Below are 24,337 nucleotides of genomic sequence, written 5' to 3'. Positions count from 1 at the left end.
ATATATGGAGAAAACAATGACAACAAGAAGGGACAGGATGGTAGGACAGCTGTAAAGACATGACGGAATAACTCGCACAGTACTAGAGGGAGCTGTAGAGGGCAAGAACTGCAGAGGAAAACAGAGACTGGAGTACAGCCAGCAAACAGTTGAGGACCTGGGTTGCCTGCGCTACTCTGAGGTGGAGAGGTTGGCGCAGGAGACGAATTCGTGGCGGACCGCGTCAAACCAGTCAGAAGAGTGATGAGTGAAAAAATAAATAAATAAACGGTACGGAGTGTCGAATAGTGGTGAAGAGAGCGATGATGATGACTCAATGACAATGACTCAGAAACGTCAAGATGTGAAGGGGACGTCAGACAAGAAGTGATAACTGATTACAATGGTTCCGGTTCGGTAATTTCGTGGTCCGCTAATTGCAGTGTAGGTAGCTAGGAGTAAATTCCGTTCGACACGAAATCTAGATGTAAAAATTTGTTTGGAGATCCTCCACAATCACTTTTTTATGGGAGCTTGGTAGCAAAGATGGCCAGCGAGACGAACAAATGTGCTGAACAGTTCATAAACGCACACGCAGGACACATTGAAACAGCGATCGTGTGCTCGCAAATGGGTAGAAAAAAGTATTGGGGAATTGTAATCTTTATTCGATATCTTATTCCTCTCAGGGATTATTTAAAGACTGAATTTTGAAATGTACTATTTGAGGTTCCTTTATTTTAATGACAAGAGTGTTTATTCAAAATGACTCTGGTATTCCCGCTGAATTGTGTAGATACAGAACTGTCATTGATCATCTATAGAAAACATTTAAGGAGGCCTTTTACTCCCGGACATGAGTTATGCCATCATAAATCGCTGTTAATTGTGGAAAGGGCGGGACGTCTATCAATCTCGCTTTGATATTAAATAGTTTCGCTTGTGTAAAGCAGGTAGCGATTCTTTGTTACACTTTGTAACTTGCAGTGGAAAAGACATTGTGTTTAAGCCACAATATAGTGAATATCCTCTAGTGTCTAAAGTCTTTGCTTCACCGATGTTTTAACAATGGATATACTTTGTCTACCGACAGGTTCTATATTATTAATGAGCGGTTCGGTTTTCTCGTTTCTAAAAGCAGTGGCTGCATTGGAACTGTAGTATTAACGGGAAGGAAGTGCTGACAGCTCTGAAGGAGGCAAAACTCGAGAGAGGTAAATGTAAGACCTATTACAGAGGGAAGGTGATGGCAGTGCGGTGGCGAGACAGCAGAGAGGTGTACACGCTTCCCTGTGTTTAAAGCGGCGAGCTGCGGCAGACTGAGGAGATAAAAGTGCAGTGGAAACCTGGAGTGATCCTGGAGCGCAGGGGCAGAACGGCTGGCGTTGATTAGCTGACCAATACGGGACCAGTTATTCGGCCACGAGCAAACGTCTTAGAAAATATATATGCAGCGATTTGGCCATTTCATGGACGTAGCAGCTCTGAATCCGCACCTGTTGTACAACCAACATGGTGCAAAATTCCGAAGAGTTGAGTTTCAAATGAACCTGACAGAAAGAGGCAGTATCGATGTCAGCTGATCCTCTCAGCATGGAACCTTGACAGGCGTCGGTGCCGACACGTCTGGTGGGACGACATCTTCCAGAATCACGCGTACGACCTTCCCGCGAAAAATCAGGCGCCAACGCGAAAATGCCGTGGGTGTTGCCAGTCAGGAATAAGCGAGAAGAAAAGCACCTGTGTTTTGTGTAGAGTAAGAAGTTGGGGTTTGTGGAACACGATGCTTTGAACGGTATCATACAAAATCTAATTTGTAATAAATTTGTTCGACAAAGCTGCACATACACTGATTCCACCAATATTATACTCCAGAATATCGAAACAAATACAAATTATATTTATTTTTATAAAAAGATCGTTATTGTGGAAAGCTGGAAACTATTTTCTAATAACAGTCGCCCAGCTTGAAAAACTCGCGCCAAAGCGCCGACCGAGGTGATTCTGTGACGTAACCTACAATTTACTCGTGAAGCAATAATTTGTATAACTGCAGCTTGCTCCTCTTAAAGGAAGAGAACGTAAACACATATTTGAAGCATGAGAAAATATATCTCGTTTGCTCTCTGTTCCTGTCATGATGGACAGTCTCTTTGACACGTAACAATTTTGTATGCAGCGCAATGATTCACAGATTCTCACACTTCTATCGATGTTCTAATAGACGAATATTTCTTTCAATGTAATTGTTTTTGCTTCAAGACCGAATCTGTTGTAACATTCTTCCCGTTTTTGGCAGAGATGTAGCAACAATTGTGGAATTGGTGTGATCCGTGTTGGAAAAAGTTTCATTGTTTTTGATGTCTTATTACCACATTTGTGTGTTTTTCATTTCATCAACAGTTGTGTTGGCTTATTTGGTACCTTACGTAACGCAGATACTGTATTCCATAGAAGTTTCCCATGTCTCGCGTTCATTGATCCGACTGGAGGTGTTGTGAACAAAACTTCACGTCGTCGAATAAATATACGACGTCTTTCTGCTGAAGGTCAAGTCTTCCGCTGTTTACTAGCCTTTTTGATTCCCTTGTAAGAAAACGACATCCTTCATTAAATATATGTTACTTACAAGAGAATCGTAAGTAAAAAGTCGCGAAATGTACCACTTCATACCTCCCACGGTCCTTAGGAAATTCAACAAAAAAAATGAGGTGTAATGTTTTAGTTACTGCAGATTTTTACAGCATTACAGACGTTCCCTGTTGAAAAACTGTGTTACAAATGAATATAAATGATGCTATTCGCATTCCTCGTATATCGCATTCAGAACTATAGCTTAGTGTCCGCTTGGAGCGCTGCCGTCAGGGGTGTATAGAGAGCGGGAGGGAGTGCCGGCAGTGTGTGTGTCGGACTGCGGCGACATCCACCACGAGGGGCGGAGAGGGGGGCCGCCCCCTGCACGCGAATGAGGCGCTTCTGTCTCCACCTCTGCCTCTCTCCCTTCCTCCCCCCGCTTTCCCCGTCTCTGTCCATCTGCCTGTCTGTCTGTCTAGGTATCTGGAGGACGCAGCATGTTATCTCGGAAGGAGACTTACCAACAGGTGTGGGAGTAGCTTGAGACACGCCTCAGGGATGTGTGTTGCATGCACTGCTGTCCACGTCGTATGCTAATGACCTTGGAGGCAATGTTAACAGTAAGGTTACAGTTTGTGCAGATGATACATTCTCTATAATGAAGGAGTGTCTGAAAGAAGCTGTACAAATATTTATTCATATGTTCACATGATTTCAAAGTAAAAGAGGCTTGGACAAATTACTGTAAGCGGGAAGAAATGTAAGGCAAATCGTGTGATGGTGGCTAGACGAACACCCTGCCATCCACTTCAGTCTGTTTGGCAGAGAAATTACGTACAAAATTGTGCACTTAAAAACTCGCAGAAACGTCGTATTCTGTGGTTGTTGTAATATTAGTGAGTTACTTTTGGAATCAGTCAACTCATACAAAGACCTGGGTGTGGCACACTGAGGTGATATAAAATGGAAGTATCACATAGTCTCAGTTGTAGGTAAACTAGATGGCAGAGTGGACGAGATCACTGGATGAATGCGGTGAGTCTACAAGGGAGACAGCTTACGAAACACTCGTGTGGTCCATCCTAGACTATCGCTCGGGTGTGTGGGACCCATTACAAAAAGAAATAACAGGGAATATTGAACGCGTACAGAGAAGGGTAGTGCGAATAGGCAAAGTAGTGTTGGCGTGAAAGCCTGCTTACAGGAAATTCCAGAGCCAGCAGTGGGTGAGCAGGCCTCAGCCGGCGTGGGGACGTGTGCCCAAGTTCTGCGAGGGGCTCTCCCCCCTCCCCCCCCAACCTCTCAGCCCCTCCTCCAACACAGCTCACATATCTCCGTGACGTTCAAAAGAATTCTAACTTCCGTCAGTGCTTCAGTAGACTGTTACCGCAGGGGATCTACTGTCGTTGTAGGAAAATAGTTAGTTGGAGAAGAAATCTTAATAGTTATAGTTATTACAAAAATGTTAATAATAAGACTGCTACGGGAATCCTTCCAATTCAATGAAATTCAAAATCAGGTAAGGTTCACAAATTTTGCTTCAATGTTTTCATCACTCGACTGTGCTCTGTGTTCACAAGAAATTAACTGAGTTGTAGGTTATAAACACAAAGGGTATACACAAAACATCTTTTCCTCGCTATTTGAAGAGCAAATTCATGAATAGTATCTTCAGAACTCAGTTTTCGAACCGCGCCGTGTTCTATTGAGAACATGGCCGACATGCTGCTTCGGAAATAATTCTTGACGAGCTCTGAACGTGGAAAGCTTGTTTCAGCGGAGGCGACAGTTCCTGGCACGGCTGGCTAAATTATGTGGGCGATGTAAATCCCGTGAAGCGGGTTTGAAGCGTCATTCGAGTATTTCAGTATTAACGTAGGAGTTTTCACGTCATAGGGCGCCATTTCTCTGAGCAACAATGTCTTTCGAACTTTCACAATTTGTGTTTACACTTAGCTCTTTCTCAAGTTTTTTAGACAGCATTTTCAATTCTTCGTCCTGTATGTATTTTAAACTGTCTAGAGAAAACAAAAAGTCGAGTACTCCGGAATACTTAGCCATTTGGCGAAACCTCTCTTTCAAACTTTTTAACACCGTCTCAACGACAGCGTAGAAAAAATCGATCCTATTTGTCTCCTCTGAAGGTTGAGCTCTGCAAACCAAATCGTCACCTTCATAATCAAATTGCTTCGCCTTCTTGCCAGTTCTCCTTTCTCCAAATTTTGGTCAAGTCTGCGAAGTTTCAGTTATCTCTTTCGCTGTTAACTGCACATTAACGAAAACTCCTTCGCGGAAATTCCCAGTAAACGTAACTAGACTTTCGAGAGATTTAGTTACTACTTTCACGTCAACGTTTGCGGCTTGAACTGCCTTAATTGTTGCGCTAATGGCAAAGACAAGGCCATACTATACGACAACGCCTACAATAAACTCGAAGCTTTTCAAATCGTCCACAGCAAACGAGTGAGCTGCGCTCTTTGTTTTCGATTCAACAGCGCCATCGCTCACCTCAGGAAGGCCGCCTCTGACTTCTCTCGTCTGGCACTTTAACAGCTTTTACACTCTACACCCTACTTTGAATCTGAAAGATTCATCGCTGTTAAAGCTGGCCCCCTGTACAGTAAGATTTCCCATCTCTGAGTGGACGCACTGAAAATAACGTATATTCTTTAAATTACACCAGAAAATGTGACTGCTTTTGCAGTAGATTACGCCGCATCTGATTACACAAGATTAAGACTGTGACTGGCACATGGCATATAAAATGCTCTTGGTTTGCACCTTGATACTCTGGCTTGAACACCACTTGCATCACCTTTCATATTCGATAACTTTGACCTCTGCAGTCATGAATATCGAGTCCTAGTTCATCTAGTATAGAGAAAACGGTTTCAGTCAAACTTTCTCCTGTTGCTGAAGTGACGTTCAGGAAGTCGTGGAAGTGTTCTTCTACAGTCGCTGCGTCTTCTGATAAATTTAGAGACCTAACAATCAATGTCATTTGTTCCTTGTGGCACGTATCAGGAGTACAATCAAGCATGTCAGAAAATTATTTACTTTCGATTACAGAATTAACAACGCTGTTTTTTACTTTGTTGGCAAGCAGATTTATGAGTTCATTTTGAATGTTTTTTTCCAAGAAAATGGTCATGACTTACTTGAGCCTTTACCCACCTCTAATGTTCCTGCAAAATGGGTTCAAATTCTGCTGTCTTTCGATCAAACCAAGAAAACTACCATTATTTCCTTGATAGAGCTTGTCGCTGCCTCCCTTTAAGGCAATATTACTTTGAACTAGGTACCTGATGGTGAGTATAATTCATATTAGAACCTGACGCTAATGTTCTTTCTCTTTTTCCAGTAGTTCAAGGTCAGTATGATCAACACCACTTTATTGTTTCAAATTAACTCGCATTCTACCCACTTTCTTGTACTGTTTATGTTGTTAAATTATTATTCATGCTCTTGAAGCCGATTTCCTAAATGAACCCAGTCACAGAGTCCATCACCTGATAGCTTGTTTGAAGGAGATCGAATATGTTTACAATAAAAAAACAAAGAACTTTGTCGGTAGGTTTCGAATACTTAAGCCATTTACGATCATAGTTTTTCTCAATTTAGTAAACTTCTTATGTTAAAAATGAGTTGAAACATTTCTTCCATTCTCGTTTAAAGGATACTCAAAACTTACAATGTTATTAGGGCCTTTATGTAAAATTTCATTTATCTTTGTGGATGTTAAGCTATTACATTCGCATGTTCTGCGCGGGGCCTCTGGAAGCGTTGCCCCCTGTGAGCCCCTGTAGCAGACTGCAGTTGGTACCTGCCGGCCTCGCAGCCGTTGGCAGCACTGACTGCGTGCCACAGCCCTGCCGCTTCAGGCGTCTGTCGCATTTGTAGCCAGTCGTGTCCAGTGTGACGTTCTGCGTTGGGATTTCGTGCTGCTGTTTCTGCGCCGAGAATTTCTTCTGCTACACCCACACCCTTAATACGGTAAGGACGACTGTTTTCATGCGTTCCTGTAGTGTTGAATTATTTTCTTTGTTTTCTTTTGGTTTATTTTTGCAAAGTCTCATTTAGGTTCACTATGGAGACTACAGCGTATAAAGCAAACCGCGTTCGTTTATTACGCTCTCAGAATACTAACGAATTTCGTATTACAAATCTTGTTACTTTAAAGTCCTACCGACATTCCTATTAATTCTGCTGTTCTACGGACTTCAGGCATGAGTGAAAAGCATAGGCTCGGACGAGATTTGTACTCGTATTCGCGCCATTTTGTTGAATTTTTTTCCCCCGAAATATAGGTTCGTATTTGTACACGTGTGATCCATAAGAGGATTATTGTGCGTGTTAGGAATAACGGAACAGAATGACGGAACACTGCTTCTGCAAGTAGATAAGATGCTATGACGACTTCGACTCTTGAGGAATTAAACAATTACTTTACGTCAGGATACTGCGTAGACCTTGGGACAGTCTGATCCTATTCCTAATGGTTTGAAATCAAACCAAGCTGGACGCATTTTGACAGTTGCATAGTGGAGCATTGAATCAGATATTTCCCGAAGCAGTCGGCTCCACGAAAACTGCCGAATTTAGTACAACTAATCTGTTCGCGTCTTTCCCCCAGTCCTGCATTAGCAATCGTCAGCACGTTAAGTCACGCAAATGTGTTTTAGTACAGAACGCTGTTCCATTGAATTTCGATATCTTCACTTTTCTAGAGAAATGTTTTTGGTGACAAGGTAGTCTGTTGGGTAGTCAGTAAGACAGATAATGTTACCCTCCATTTCGTCTTTGTTCTATATGTGTAAGTGCAGAAATGAATGAATTATTACGTTGACCTAAAATTGATCCTCTTGCTAGAAAAGTTGTCAAAATTCCCGGCGTTAGGGACTTAGTCTTCACTTCAATTAATAATCGTGCATCTACAGGCAGTGACTGTGCCGTACACTTACCAAAAAAGTAGTCGGTTTTCTCATAAGGGGGTATCTGGACGAGTGAAGCAGTATCCCACGTAAAGGACCAGTACTGAAACACTTTGGCAATAAAACCAGCCATCCTCAGAATCTCTTCTGATAAGTGTTTGTCAATGCTCAGAACGATATCAAGATACAGAGTATCAGCTACAAATCTCGCTGCAGAACTCAACTATTACATATATTCTTGATGGAACAGTCCATAGCTGTACTTTCGGTTCATAGCGTGCACGCTGGACACTACGAACAGGCAGTTCACCTGTGGACTGTTCCATCAAAAAATAATTTGGGAGAAACTGAAGATTCACATACATGTTCTTGTCAAACCAAACGGGTGCTCCTGAGTAATACTTTATTACGACAAACAAAGAATTATTCAACTGTTGTGGCTTCAAGAAGAACGCATTGTTACACCTGTAGTTGCCTACAGTATAAAGTGTGTTGCTGTTGCGTAGAGAAAGGAATACACAGTTTATATCATAGCAAGCGGATCTCTTGACATTAATACGTTAAGAGTAATTTCATCGTCTTTTGTGTAAGTAAATGAAAAATAGCAATGCAGGTGGTTGTAGACAAACTTCCACAAAGAGGGGCTGATACGATAGCCACCTCCCTGAAATATGGGTTGTGTTGACAAATTGGTCTGCATACATACATACGTACACACATACATTGATCCTTGTTGCATAGAGCATTAATACATTTCGTAATGATGTGGGATGTGTCACTTGAACACAAGTTTTCTTTGCACAAAATAGTAAATATTTTTATAGTTAATACTTCATGTTTAAAAATTCATCTATTGAGTAGGAGTTGTCATTCAGCAATACTTTTATTTTCTTTTAATTGTTGGTTAGATATCTGCCGGATTTTTAATGCTATTTGGTAAATGACCAAATACTTTTGTGGCAACATAATTCACACCTTTTTGTGACAAAGTGAGATTTAATCCAGAGTAGTGAAGATAATGGTTTCTTCTAGTGTTGTAGCTATGCACTTTGCTGTTATTTTTGAACTGGGGTGGGTCATTGACAAATGTCATAAATGAATATATGTACTGCGAAGGTACTGTGAATATCGCAAGTTCATTGGATAAATGTTCACAAGGTCATCTTCGGTGGGCTCCAGCTGTTAGCCTGATGCTATGAATACTTTTCCTCTTAGTGACGAATTGCCCCCAAATACGATACCATGTGTAAGCAGTGAATGAAAGTAGGCATAGTAGGCTAATTTAATGATGTTAATCACCAATATTTTGCAATAACCGCAGTAGCGTAAGTAGCTCAACCTATTTCAGCAGATCATCGATGTTTTTTCAAATTCAATTTCCCATCAGTGTACACATCCAGAAATTTTGAATACCCTGCCTTAGCAACAGACTTGCGTTCATAGCCTATATTTATCAATGTTTTTATGCCATTTACTGCACAGAATTGTATACACTGTTTTTTCTTAAAATTTAATGAGTGTCCACTTGCAGAGAACCACTTAGTAATTTTGTGAAAGACATTATTTACAATTTCCTTGGGTGTGATTACTGTACTTGTATCATTAGCAAAAAGAACTAGCTTTGCATCTTCATGAATACAAAGTGGCGAGTCATTAATGTATATTAAGACCAATAAGGAAACAGACTGAACTCTGTGGGACACCGTTCTTGATACCTCCCCAGTTAAAGGACTCCGCTGGTTTTCGCAGACTATTTGTACTGTTAATTTGAGCCTTCTGCTTTCTTCCAGTTAAATATGAATTAAACCATTCGTGCACTGTCCCACTCATGCCACAATACTTAAGCTTGTCTAGAAGAAATTCATGATTCACACCATCAAAAGCCTTTGAGAGGTCACAAAATATTCCAATGGATGAAGTTCGGTTATTCAGTGCATTTAATATTTGATCAGTGAAAGCACATATATAGCATTTTCTGTTGAAAAGTCTTTCTGAAAACCAAACTGACATTTAATTAGTATGTCATTTTTACAGATAAGAGATTCTGCTCCTGAAGAATTTTGGATAAAGATGTCAGAACTAAGACTGGGTGGTAGTTGTTAGCATCAGACCTATCCCCCTTTTTTATGCCGTTGTTGAACAACAGCGTATTTCAGTCTATCTGGAAAAATTCATATGTGGCTGAGAATCGTACTTATTTGTTGGAACAAGCTTTCAGTACTCCGTAGCACAGCAAGAGGTGTAGGTTGGTGTGGAATAAGAAGATACGGCTGAGAGACGGGTAGGACAATGAACGTGAATGCGAAATAAAGGGTGGGGCTACGGGGTTCGTATGTAGCATGTACTTCATCATAAGAGCAAACCAGATGTAAACAAACGCAAGCGCGCTGGCTGGTCAGCAGCCGTAGCTCTTACCACTGGTGGTGGTCTGCCCTTGGAAGTAGGTCCGACTTGAGTGTTCGGTAGCTTATTACTATGTCAGTGTGGAAGAACCTTTCAGACATTCTGACGTATTAACAGCCATCAACGTCTATCTTAATCGTACTTTACCTACGTAACTTTTATCTTAAAAATTGTGTGCAGTCACAGTGTCTCTGTAACCAGTACTTGTGCTCTGATTGTCTCGCTGTTCATACGTACCGCGAAAATGGACGACACTGCTTCCTGCTTCGTAGTGAAACACGCGCGTGGAACACCGCTAATGGCGAGAAACAAATAGTTAATGTTCTTCACAAGATTACAGGCAAAAATCAGCTTTTGAGTTTTTTTCGAGTAGGACTATGTATCAGAAATAAGGGAGGTGTTAACTGTATGCGTGGCGTGATGGACAGGGTCGTAGACTGGCCATCGTGTGTGCCGGCAGGCGGTGGTTCTACGCTCCACGTGGTGCGTAATTTTCTTTGTTTGGTTTGAATACCTAAAGCATTTAAAAATGAAACTCATCACATCTACATATACATCTATATGGTTACTCTGCAATTCACACTTAAGTGTCTGGCAGAGGGTTCATCGAACCATTTTCATACTACTTCTCTACCATTCCACTCTCGAATGGCGCGTGCGAAAAAGGAACACTATATCTTTCCGTTCGAGCTCTGCTTTTTCTTATTTTAATATCATGATCATTTCTTCCTACGTAGTTGGGTGTCGACAAAATATTTACACATTCGGGAGAGAAAGTTGGAGATTGAAATTTCGTAAATAGATCTCTCCTCAATCAAGACTGCCTTTGATTCAGTGGCTCTCAGCCCAACTCGCGTATCATATCAGTTACACTCTCACCCCTGTTTCGCGATAACACGAAATGGGCTGCCCTTCCTTGAACTTTTTTCGATGTCCTCCGTCAATCCTACCTGGTAAGGATCCCATACCGCGCAGCAACATTCCAGCAGAGGATGGACAAGTGTGATGTAGGCTGTCTCTTTAGTGTGACCTGTTCTGCCAACAAAGCGCAGTCTTTGTTTCGCCTTCCCCACAATATTATCTGTGTGATCTTTCCAATTTAAGTTGCTTGTAATTGTAATTCCTAGGTATTTAGTCGAATTGACAGCCCTAAGATTTGTGCGATTTATCGTATACCCAAAATTACTCGGATTTCTTTTAGTACCCATGTGGATGACCTCGCACTTTTCTTTGCTTACAAGGGAACCTCCCCATCGCACCCCCCTCAGATTTAGTTATAAGTTGGCACAGTGGATAGGCCTTGATAAACTGAACACAGATCGAGAAAACAGGAAGAAGTTGTGTGGAACTGTGAAAAAATAAGCAAAATGTACAAACTGAGTAGTCCATGGACCACATAGGAAACATCATGGAGAACATGAGCTCAGGAGTGCTGTGGTCCCGTGGTAGCGTGAGCAGCTGCTGAACGAGAGGTCCTTGGTTCAAGTCTTCTCTCGAGTGAAAACGTTACTTTCTTTATTTTTGCATAGTTATTATCTGTCCGTTCGTTCATTGACATCTCTGTTCACTGTAATAAGTTTAGTGTCTGTGTTTTGCGACCCCATCGCAAAACCGTGCGATTAGTAGACGAAAGGACGTGCCTCTCCAATGGGAACCGAAAACATTTGATCGCAAGGTCATAGGTCAACCGATTCCTCCACAGGAAAACACATCTGATATATTCTATACGACACTGGTGACGGCATGTGCGTCACATGACAGGAATATGTTTTCGACCCACCTAACTTGTACACTTGCGAATGGGTAAAAAGATTCTTCTACCTTGCCCGATTTAGGTTTTCTTGTGGATGTGATAACCACTCCCAAAAAAGTGATGAAAATATAAGAGTTTGTCACATAAACCGAAAATAAAAAGTTAAAATTTTTCACTCGACGGAAGATTTGAACCAGGGACGTTTCATTCCGCAGCTGCCCACGTTACCACGAGACCACGGCGCTCCTGCGTTGCTAGTGTCCTTGATGTTGCATATCTTCCCATGAACTACTCAGTTTGTATATTTTGCTTATTTTTTCACAGTTCCACACAACTTCTTCCTGTTTTCTCAATTGATCTGCGTTCAGTTTTTCAAGGCCTATCCACTGTGCCAACTTATAACTAAATCTGAGGGGGGTGCGATGGGGAGGTTCCCTTGTTAGTACCAACTGCCACTTTTCGCACCATACAGATATTCTCTCTAGGTCATTTTGTAATTGGAATTGATCGTCTGATGACTTTACTAGACTGTAAATTACAGCGTCATCTGCAAACACTCTAAGGGGGCTGCCCAGATATCTCCTAGATCATTTAGGTAAATCAGGAACAGCAGAGGGCCTGTGACACTACCTTGCGGAACGGCTGATATCACTTCTGTTCTAGTCGATGATTTACCGTCTATCGCCACGAACTGTGACCTCTCTCGGAGAGGAAATCACGAATCCAGTCACACAACTGAGACGATACTCCATATGCACGCAATTTGATTAATAGTCGCTTGTGAGGAACGGTATCGAAAACTTTATGGAAATCTAGGAATATCGAATCGATCTGAGATCCCTTGTGGACAGCACTCATTACTACATGGGAATAAATAGCTAGCTGTGTTGCACAAGAACGATACTTTCTGAATCCGTGTTGATTATGTATCAATAAGTCATTTTCTTCAAGGTGATTTATAATGTTACAGTACATTATGTGCTCCAGAATCATCCTGCAAATTGAGGTCAGTGATATGGGTCTGTAATTAAATGGATTACTCCTTTTTGTTTCCTTGAGTGTTGGTGTGACCTGTGCTACTTTCCAGTCTTTAGGAACAGACCTTTCGTCAAGTGAGCAGTTGTATGTGATTGCCAAGAAAGGCGGTATTGCATCTGCATACTCTGAAAGGAACCTGATTGGTATATCATCTGGACCGGAAGAACTGCATTTCTTAAGTGATTTGAGTTGTGTCGCAACACCTAAGCTACCTACTTTTATGTCACTCTTGCTAACAGCTGCTGTGGTTTTTCAGTGGCACCATCATCGGTAACTTCTCCATCGCTATCGCGGTGTTGACTGTTTTTTGCCACTGGTGTACTTTACATACGACCAGATTCTCTTTGGGTTTTCTACCATATTTTGAGACAATATTTCATTGTGGAAACTATTAAAAGCATCTCGCATAGACGTCCGCACTAAATTTCGAGCTTCCGTGAAACTTAGCCAGTTTTGGGGCTTCTGCGTTCTTCTGATTTTGGCTTGCTTTTTTCGTTGCTTCTGCAACAGTGTTCTGATGTGTTTTGTGTACCGTGATGGATCAGTCCCGTCTCTTATTAACTTAGATGGTATGAATCTATTGCTGTCGATACTGTATCTTTGAATTTGAGCCATATCTGGTCTACACTTACATAATTAGCTTGGGAGTAATGGAGACTCTCTCTTAGGAAGGCATGAAGCAGAATTTTTATCTGCTGTTTTAAATAGATATATTTTGCGTTTATTTTTAGTGGTTTTGGTTGATACGGTTTTGAGTCATATATGGCAATTAACTTGTGCATCACCAATTTTAAGAAAAATGCACATCTTGTAGTTTACAATTACATATCACACGAAAATTTCTGGTTTTCATCGCAAGTATACGTTCTTAATTACAGATATATTATAAAAGATTGCAAAAGATGGTTGAAGATAAAACATTACGTGATTAAATTTTTTGGAGAAAAATTAAGAAGTGCTGTTTGAATATGCCCATTGTTTTGTATGACAGATGTGGTCTCACATGAGCCAGAGTGACAGATGTCGCAGAAAGATGGAAGACAATTTTGATGGCGTCGAGCACGCTGTACAAATGGATTATATTTAGAGTTGTGGTCGTAACACTGCAGTCTGAACCCGACAGAATTGATATGGAGCCAAGTTAAGGTATTTGTCGCGAGAAATAAAAAGACATTACGGTGTCAAACGAACTGCAACTAATGCGCGAAGCTTTGTGACACGGCACTGCCAAACGATGGCGAACTGCAGAACAGCACGTCACGAAAGAGGAGGAGGAAATGTGGACATTTTTGTGGCTTGGGGTTCTGTCTCTGATGACTCGTTATCAACGTAGTTGTACTGAAGTGTATTCAGCGGTGTCCGATGTGGAAGGAGTTCAGAGATTACCAGACAGCTGACTCCGATACCTTCAGTGGCTTAGTATTTTACTACATTGCGCTACTACAGTGCGCTTTCACGCCACACACAGCTCAAGTAGAAAAATTACCCTCGTTAGTCACGAATTTTCATCACTCCTGCTTTTAATTAAAATACTATGTTCGCTAATATCGATGGCATGATATACTTTCCGTCCGGTCATCTGAGGAGAAAATCACCTGAGTTTTGCCATATATTATTTCCTTCTGTTTAAAAATTCACATCCAAAGCTGTATTGTCCTCTGCTCGTCTCTTTTTACGCCTGAACTGCCACTGCTCACTTCAGTGTACGTTAGCTGGACCACTTGCCCGGCCAGCGCTGTCAAATCTGAACGCGCCGGTAAAGCTGTTGTCCCGTATTACAGCACAAGTCGATACGTACAGCATAAAACGAACCCTCATCATCGTACTTGATTGCACTTGTGACCGCTTGGCATCTGCTCCACCTGAAACTAAATCCAAAGAGGTTGCAGCAAACGCGGAAGAGTACATAGTGTAATGTTTACATGAAGTTTAATGTGATGAACGGAGTATATTCCGATGTCCAGACTTGCAATACATTCAACGCACTTTGCCGTATATATCATGCCTTCCAAATTAAAATCTTAAAACTGCTAGGGCACAACCACGTACCGTAAAACAAGACTCCCCACCGAGTGTCCCAGCGATGCCACACACTGGCTTTGACCTGTGCCGTAGTTTCACGTGACTCTCTCTCTACTGTGTGCAGAGCCAGAACACAACACTGACCTTTGTTTCCCTCCCACATTGTTGCTTGGAAGGCAGGGTGTGCTGACACGTTTCTGCAGCTGAGACTGAAAGGGCAGTTTGTGATTTGGTGAAGTGTATGAATGTGCTGTGATGGAAACAAACTAAATAGCCCTTGTCACTACACGTATTTTACGCATACTGCATTTTGGTTAGTGGTTTATCCGGCATTTTCTTCGTCGGTCAAAGATGATGGGCAGCGGTAGCAACAGGTGCGGTGTTTTCTTATTCCTAGTGTGGACACATCTCGTACAGTACTGGTCCGTATTTCCTTTCACGAAATTCGTGCAGCAAGAATCGTCATGTGCTGTTAAATGTGTATTCAGTCTGCGTCGGAAAACAATATCTTTACTATTCACTCTTTAGGTGTTTCTGATCATGTGATCTTCTGATGCAAACCTGTAAAGTGTTATACGGGACTCAGAATTCAAATGATGGTTCACTCGTCAGTATGCAAATGAAGACAGTAATAAATTTGTCATCGGGATGGAAATTTCATTTTTAGCTACGTAATGCATACGAAGTTGTACGGAGAATTTTCCCGTCATTTAGAAGTCAGTAACTTTTCTCATGACTTCAGTTGTGTCGTGTTGTTTGGTGGGAAACAGCAGTCGCAGTAGACGCCAGGTTACATTCAGTTTCCTCGAAGCTTAAGTGGTGCATTTCGGAGTCATTATTTATTAAATTGCACACCACGAAACTCTGTGATACATTTTAGGATACATAGGTATTGGAAAACTGAAACGTCCTTCGCAATTGTGCAGTCCAGGCATGCAGTACGGAGCATTGGACAGCGTTTCCAGTATTTGGAGCTGCAACATTGGTTCTGCTCGCTTGGTCGGCTGTGTTCCTGTGAAGACAAACAAAGGAAGTGGCGGAAGACCAGACTTGCTGTGGGCCGTCAAGAATGGTTAAAAAAAGAAACTTATCACACTGTTACTCCGTGAGTTGACGACATTTGCACGTGACTGTTATAATTATTTATGCATGAAAAAAGTTGTCATTTGTCATGGCTGCTACTGTATATGAGGTCCTAAATTCCGTATTATGAAACCACACCGTTTCAAGGCAACGGTACGTGGAAGGTATATAAAAACAAGACACTTTCTTTCTGTTGTGTTATAATCAGACGTCATGTAAGGGCGTATCGGGTGCTATAGCCTTCATTACATTCAGTTTACGGTGCGGGGGCTGATCTTCCAGCGGTTGATTGAGGCAGCGGTTGTAAGCGTTGAGTCACAGAGCAGAGGGTAGCTGCGGAGGTGACTCGCGTCCTACCATCTCACCTTCACGCTTGCAAGCTTCTGGGTCTTCTTTATTAAGTTAATTGCAGTTAGTTCTTAAATATTCGATATTGTGTACATACACTAGTTCCCTCTCTCTGGAGGTGTGCGTGTCAGGTCTGGGTTGTAATTACAACGATTACAAGGATTAAAACGAAAAGCTCCCTAAGTACCGTAAACACACTTCACACAAAATTCAAAACAGACAACAAAGACGACACTGTTTCATAAAGCAAGCAACAACGCTGATCAACCACAATGAAGAAATTGTGAGAGATCTGTAGAAAATTTTCATGTTAGTACATCCTAACAATGTCACAGCATCAACATAAGATCCCTGGGGTGACCGAAATCCTGTGCAAAAGGGTCTCGCCATTATGAAGGCTACCTGTTCTCCGCAAAATTCAGATTTAATGGCAAAGTCGGTGTTACGAATGAAACCTGTTCCTGACTTCAAATACCAACAGCCACCAGGCAAACAGAGGTTATTTTCGTTTTCGTTTCATTGAGCACGCACCAGACACACAAACTTAGATTGTGGCTGAAATTCGTTCATGTACTGGAAAAATAGCCGAGAAAACCACCACCTGTCAAGCTGTTGTATGAGCTAAGGAATGAAATATCCTCGTACTGGATACACAAGACAACATATAACGATTTTATAGATCGCTATTAAGGGAGGATAAGAACTGAATGATTTTAGGGAGCTTGACTGGGAAGCAGAGTGGTGCTGTGAGGTGGTATGTAAAGAGCCACTCGACGTTTACGTCTGAATTAAAACACGAAAATATTAAATGGTGCTTAAACTTAGACATGTGGTACGTGTCTCTCGAATGCAGCCTCCAAATGTGGAACCCAATCTGCCAAATATGGGGTAGGATTTACTTGATCCAGACACTGACCATATCCATACATTATATAGTTTTGAAGAATGCTTGCTTATTCTGCTTTTAAGTACACTGGGACAGAGAGCAACTACTTTGGCAGTCAACTTCTGAGGACAAAGGCCCATTGCAAGAATTCATTATAAATCCAATAATTAGACAGTACAGTTACCGAATAAGAGCACCTCTACTCTGTACTTGACAAAGAATTTTATGTTCGTTTTTGGCCTCTAATATGAGACACACAACTCGTGTGGGGAATGAAGTGGTTCTAGCACTACACATTCCACCCTCCAAAGGGACTTCACAGTTGAAAATATTCTTTCCACAACAATATTTGTGTGTAGTACAGCAGGAGCAAAATTCACAAGCGTGTCTATATTTTTACATGAAGTACCTGTACTTTTAAGTGTGTGGAATATATCACACAGTCTCTTAACTGTTTCCAAATTAGCTTTTTCCAATTCCTCAAATTTCTGGGATACAATGTTCACACATCGTATCTCGTCTGAAATGTTGCACATTAGTCTACTGCCTTAAGAATTATCAGAAAATTTAAAAGTTCAGCCCAAGAAACAGTATTTTTTTTTTGTGTGTGTTATCCAATGAGATGATTTCAGAGGTTGAGGTGGAGAACTCTACTTTTCCAAACAAGTCACAAAAGTGTCTTAGAATTGGTAAAAGGCTCGTATTTGACTGAGTGAAAGTACTTTCTTTTCCAAGTTAATTAAAATGGTATTTCTTGAAGCAAGCTGAAACCGTGGTTATTTCCATCTTTTGGATTGAATTTAAAAAACATTTTCAATGGGCATTGTGTGAAATGAAGCCAAAGAAGTGGCTGTGGGTTCTCGAAAATTCGTTTCAGCAACGTGGGACATGTATTCTGAGATAGAAAACAAGATTTCAAAGGTTCACTACATGTCAATAACTTTTGTAACTCCTGGCAACAATGACAACCATCTAGTTTTAATACTACCAAGAACTTTCCCGTATCCAGTATCAACGAAATCACAGAATGATTTCAGTTGGTCCACACGTTGAGGGTAAATGTGTGTCGTGCTCAGTGTAACTTATTTTAAGTTAGAGTAAGTAGTACGTGAGCCCAGGCACCGATGACCTCAGCATTGATATCCCTGTAACGTTCTTTAACGAAAACTTGTCACATTCGTCCGTCATTTCTGGAGTAGCAAATGATCGATACGAATCGCGAAACTCGCACGTAAGTCACTGGCACTCAGCACGATGACGGAAGATGTGTTCACACCTCTCCTCATCCCGTGACCAAAATGTAGCGTCTTTGTTTCATCTTTGCGTTGACCAAAAGCGGTACTGGGAAATCGGTTGACGAAATCGGGTTTTTTGGGGCGCCAGGCGAAGGGGGTGCGTGTTGCCAGCTGTATAGCGCGGTTCGAGATAACTGACTGTGGCGTGGATGGGACGCAGGCGGTCCGGCAGTGCCGACACCGACGTAAACGCCCCGCTGGCACTGCTGCAGCAGTTCCCTCGCCTGCCGCGCGAGCTGGCAACGCCGCCCCGTGACGTCAGTGCAAGGGGGGGGGGGGGGGCAGCCGGCTGTCTGTGCGGCCCAGTTGTGACGCAGCAGCCTGGAGGGAAGCAGCGTGCCACGTTGTCCTGCCTACCCAGACAGAGCTTGTGTATCTTGTGTCTGCACGGGAATACCACAGAAAGGTAAGGCAGGAATTTATGGGAGCGGCGGATGTTTTGCACGCTTTTGTGTGGTTTTTGTCTCGTAACTCACTGCTCTGGTCTAATACTTTGTCTTACTTTGAAAAATTACGACCGCTACGAACAAAGGGGGTGGCTAACAGTGTGTTAAATTACCGTTTTGAGTGTTCAGTGATTTATTGGTCGTTACTTATGGCCTTGCTCCAGTCTATGAAAGCTTGAGCGAGAATAACGTGGAACGAATGGAAAATACCGCCACATTGAGTCGGCTAGTGTAATTTCCACGGTATTCACGTACAACAGGCATTTAAAATGAAAACCTCGCGTTCTTGATTATGTTCGTAGGACGCAAGTTTACGAAAACCATCAAACGCAGAACTTTGCAGTAAGCTAGTTTTAGTGCGACAAGGCGTGTAGCGGCTTGCAGGCGTGGCAGAAATTTATTTTTTAATGTTTCGCATAATGTGGCGGAATTCAGACATCTGAAATGTTGTCAAGATGTACTCATTCAGAGGTATAATCTTAAATTGCGGTTGTCACACAGTAAGAGAAGTACCGCAGTTGGAAACATTGCGCGTCGCGAGGTAACGTGACTAAGGGCGCTGAAATACGCGGACGTTATTCAGACAGTATTTCAGAATGAGGGCAGTTACCGACTTCCAAGAAACTGCACTCAAGACTACAAAAACTGGAGAGATTTTTCCGCTACCCCCCTACTCCGGCCACGTTGTCGCTGTTCATGGAGTCAACTTAGGCATCAGATGTTGCAGACGTATCCCCACAACCCGTAGAGTATCTGCAAAAATTACATCGTCGTACGGCCCATACATCAGTAGACATGACGTGTCAAAAATTTAGACGCTCGATAAACGGGCTTTTCTTTAAAAAGCAGCGCAAATTAAGCAGACTGTGTTTACCCAGTATTTCGGAATGAGCACTTGCTTTCGAACACACATTAAGAACAATTTCAAACCGTTTCTAAACTTTATCTCGCTTACATGCTTAACGTCACATGTTACACACGTAAACTTGTCTGCAAAGTAATGAGACGTCGGAAGCTGTTTCGTGCGTGGGCGTTGCGGATCCTGAAATCCGTTCGCGAATCACAACTCGTGGCGTGACGCCGACACGCTTGTGGCGATGAGACGCAGCACTCGCCTTCATTTGCGTATTTTCACAATTTTCTGGAATTAAGGTTATGGTCAACGAGCAATCTGTAGCTTTCCCCAACACCCTCATTACAAACAGGCGACCATCTGCGTAGTAGTTGGCGAATTCTTGAGAATTTAACGTAATGTTTGTGCTTCACGAAATAAACATTTCGTATTTTTTATCGCTCTGTCACGTCTCCTCGTTTGTGATTTGCTGATGAAATTTTTTTTAGCACTCTACAACGCTGCATCGCTTTGTTTGGCTGTTCTCGTGTTACTATTTGCCTGATGAGAGAGCCCGGTGTGTCGACAAAGCAACGCGTCAGCCATCTGTGAGACGCGCCGTGTTCTGTGCGGCTTCAGTCGTGTATTATGTGAGGGAGGAATGAATGTCGGTGATTCTGACGCCGTCATTTACCAGCTTCTTCATTTCACGTTCAAATTACACGATTAAAGTGCAGTGTAGATTTCTATGTGCAGGCACTAATGGCGGCAGAACCTAGATTTAATTTGTGCCATTTCCAGTGCAACAGTTGCGAGAGTCGAGGTAGACTTGTTGTTAGTTTCCGTCAGAGGGCTGAATCACGTCAAAATTATAACATGTGTGGGGGCATTTGCTAATTATGTTTGACAGAAACCTACAGTAAACTTTATTTCGTTTAGCCAGATACTGTTACAGAAGCCTTACCCGTTATTGATGGTAAGTCACAGTTTCGGAATTGTCGGTGGCCACTGATGTCACATTTACAGACATTTCGGCATGAAGACGACCCGTCTTGAAGAGTTCAAAAATGCCATGTCAGACTGCACATCGTCGTAAAACGCAAATTTGAATACCAAAACCATAAAATTGACAATTTTATCTTCGGAAACAGGTAGATCAACATGACTGTTCAGTGTGCTCCCCTCATCCACTGCCAGCAAAGAACGCGTGACGTCACGGAAAAGTGACTGTCGTCACACGTGACGGACAGGATCATTTGATAAAAGTTGCACGAATTTTATGAATAATAAGCAAACCGGAATAGGTGCTGTAAATGCCCTTCACTTTCGTGACGTGGAACTGTGTGTGGTGGTTTTCGTATTTATACTCGCCTATCACAAATACACAACGCAATTGATGCACGCCGTATTAGAGACCTGTTCAAAACGTGTCGTGTGTAGCGAGATAAGATTTGCTGAATTGTAGAAAACTGCAGCGTTCACGGATGAACAGTAGCGGCAGCCAAAACAGTTTCCTAAGAAGGCCTCCATTTAATCGCGAGTGTGCGGAATCAGCTCTTTAGGTCACACACAGATATCCAATAATTAGGGAGTAAGGTCACTCGTGACTTGGGAATGTGTACAGTGTTTCCGGGTGCTTTCAGTTCATTAGGTGTTCCGTCCACCAGTAAAATGTGATAGTTGCATAAAATTTCACACTGTGGTGTCTCACATGATACTTTGGCTGGCAGTAAACGTGACTCAACGTGGAGACGGTGGCGAGGTGTTGCCCTGACACGTGGCTGAGGAACCGTGCTGTACCGGTGTACGGACATTCGCCACGATTTTAGCTGCTCCGAAGGGTTGGGTCCCTTATCTCCCCCTCACCCGCCGCGTAGTAAAGCTACTTACTGAGCCTTTCCGCTGATTTACTAAAAATAGGACCAGAAGCTCTTTGGAGTTTCCGCCACATTTATGGGGTATCACTTCCGTCTCTTATTAATTTATTTGGTACGAATCTCTCGAGTGCTGTTGATAACATTTCTTTGACCTTTATGCCTCATATGGTCTTCACTTACATAGTTTGGAAGGATTGGGGAGTGTCTCTTAGAAGTCTACCGAATTTTTAGCAGCTTTTATAAATAGATATATTTCGCCTTTAGTTTTGGTGAATTTCTTTTTTACGGAATTGATCCTCGCTATGACTGTGTGTTCACTAACCCTCTATCCGTCGTGATGCTCGTGATTGTGGCGAAGAGGTCAAGTGTGTTTCCGTAACCATTTTACAATTTGAACGGTCTCGTGGACTAACTGTTAAAAATAATTTTTAAAAAAGCATTTAGAACAATTACGCAAGTTGTTTTCCATCTACAATAGGGTGTGAAAATGTATTTTTCTCAACATACGGAAGGTAGATTGAAGTCACTGCCAACTATAACTGTATGAGTAGCGTACCTATTTGTGATGACTCAAGTTTTCTTTCAACCGTTCAGCAACTGTTTCGTCTGATACCGGGGGTCGGCAAAAGGCGCCAGTTATTAATTTATTCAGGTTGTCGAATATAACCTCTGCCCACACTGTCACAGGAACTATCTGCTTCAATGTCACTTGTGAGTTGGAACAGGCATTACATTATTTTTCCTTACGTTGTGCTTCTTGTTTCTGTTCTAGTGTAGATCATTACAATTACGGTTTTTCCCTCCAAAACCTAGTATGTTTTCTCTGACTCTGTAAATACCAGAGCTAAACAATGTAGAACAACGTACGTTACAAGCATAGCATTCTGTATTACTACAGTTCCTTATTTCTAACATTTTTAAAAATGTACGTAGACTTTAGATGACATGTCAATCATAGTTCTTATCTCTATTTAGTAGCGTATTTTCAGTCATGTTTTGAACATTGTCCCGCTACACTTTATTAATGTTTCGCCGCAAGAGATACCGGATTTTAGAGAGTAAATTAATATGGAGTATGTCGTTCTTCTTTTCAAACGTTCACATACCTATTTCTTCTTTCCTTACTGTCTTTTGGGCATGCAGTTTTAGTAATTAAAGTAGGCACAAATGCAGCGATCAAAAAGAAATGATTAGCGTACATTCGCACTCTTTTACATCTTTCCGTCCTTGTTGTTCCCTTGGCGATGGACTGTCTCTATCTCACTATCTGACTTAATCGTCGGTATTGCTTTCGTTTCCCAAAAGTTATAAATGTTTCGATTTCGGAGAAGAAGCTCTGTATTTCCCCAAGACGTCGAAGAAGAAGGTCCCTTACGTACTGGTTGCATCGAGTAAGACGTGAAGACGCCGGTTTGAAAGCGGACAGAAGTAGTACGAGGAATTGCGTCCCTAACCTGAGGGATCGCTAGTTAAGCTACCTGGCGAAGGGGCAAGCGTGGCAAATGTCCAGCGTGGCAAATGTCCGTCATTCGCTGTACCACTGGCTGCTTGTAGTCTCAAGTTGAGCCACTCGCAGAGGTCCATCGTGGGCTGTGACTGCTGTATGGCAGCGAAACTTGGTATGCTAATGCGCCCTTGCGGAACCGATTTACACCGGAAAGAAATGTTCCCATATCTAATGCATTGGGAACGGAATGTGGACAGGAAGGGACAAACAAGTGAGAAAGGCAGAATGTCGATATTATTAACCGCCAGTTGCAGAACTTGTTCAGTGTGAGCACCGGAGACTCCCGCGAGGTGTAGCACAGTGACAGATTCGCACCTGCTAACCAACATTGGAATTGATTTCCTCCGGCGCCAACTGGTTTCGCGTTAACGCATTAGCATGTCTACAGTGTTTCGCTCCCTTACCATACTCACAGACCACAGTGGACTTGGGTCAGTAGCTGCATTTTACTTACAAGCACCCGGTACTTGAATGTCTCAGACGGAGAAAGAAAAGGTTCGTGAAAATTTCGCTGTCGCCTTGGTGGCCCATGTGGTAATAAACCATTTAGTAGTTAATGAGTGAAAAAAATCTGCAGTTTTCTCAGACTTCCGTCGTGTGTTTCACTTTTCTCAAAGCATCAAGGCTCTGCAAGTACCCGTATTTCCAGTACAGGCGGCTGCCTAAACTGGAGCAGCTCGCAGCTGCTGATAGCGGCCGTCGACATTGACCCGTGGCGTAATGGTGTGCTGCGTGACGTCACACACACTCACGGATACAACAGAACGCGTGGCTGTTATATTATTTTCTGTAAAGTGTGTTGTGGAGAAGTGATCTGTTGCTTAGCCAGAGTTCTGGTACAGGTTGTCAGGTTACAGTATGGTTGTCACTCAGCGGAGCCAAAGAAATGGAATGTTACAGTAACAATTTTTGTGTGGCACGTATTTCACGCATGTTAGCTTTCGAAGAGTGTCGTATGTCCGTTTTGGTGACGCACAGTTGGAATCGGCAGGTTCAGTGCTGGGCACCGCTTGTCCCTGGTGTGGAGGCAGGTCCACACCTGTGCAGCCGCCGGCCAGCCGACACGTGAGCACGGCGCCCCGCGGCAGCCAACACTCTCCGGACGAGTGCAGACCGCGCGCTCTCCCGTCCACGGTTTTTTTTCTTTGTTTTTCGTACTGCGTCTCACTGTTACGTTCCTGTGTTTCGCGCCCTTTCAAATTTTCGCAAGCCCATTGGCCGAGTGGTCTAAACAGAAACAAAATGGCTCTGAAGATCATCGTGCATACATACCTGTGACGCGAGTTCCCAGTAACATCCATTATGGCCTCTATTTTGTGTAGTCAGTGATGGAGTGGCCTTCTGCTAATATTTCAAGTTCATT

The 24,337-nt window shown here is 42.5% G+C and overlaps 2 protein-coding genes across 4 annotated transcripts in view; both read left to right on the top strand.

Annotated features, from left to right (window-relative positions):
• Positions 1 to 24,337, top strand: part of LOC126439759 (protein roadkill-like) — a 327,044-nt gene that overhangs the window by 248,048 nt on the left and 54,659 nt on the right. The window contains exon 1 of one of the 3 annotated variants that reach the window (XM_050090583.1): positions 6,424 to 6,546. The exons of the other annotated variants lie outside the window; for them this stretch is intronic. The gene's annotated coding sequence lies outside the window, so the exon portion shown is untranslated. Of the gene's footprint in view, positions 1 to 6,423; positions 6,547 to 24,337 lie in introns of those variants that run through there. 3 annotated transcript variants of the gene reach the window in all.
• Positions 18,614 to 24,337, top strand: part of LOC126439769 (ankyrin-1-like) — a 434,210-nt gene continuing 428,486 nt past the window's right edge. The window contains exon 1 of the mRNA XM_050090593.1: positions 18,614 to 18,718. The gene's annotated coding sequence lies outside the window, so the exon portion shown is untranslated. The remainder of the gene's footprint in view (positions 18,719 to 24,337) is intronic.

Source organism: Schistocerca serialis, unplaced genomic scaffold (genome assembly GCF_023864345.2).
Source record: "Schistocerca serialis cubense isolate TAMUIC-IGC-003099 unplaced genomic scaffold, iqSchSeri2.2 HiC_scaffold_1343, whole genome shotgun sequence".
Taxonomy (NCBI): Eukaryota; Metazoa; Arthropoda; class Insecta; order Orthoptera; family Acrididae; genus Schistocerca; species Schistocerca serialis.
The sequence above is the reverse complement of the archived record's forward strand: the minus strand, read 5'-3'. Positions and strand labels throughout refer to the sequence as shown.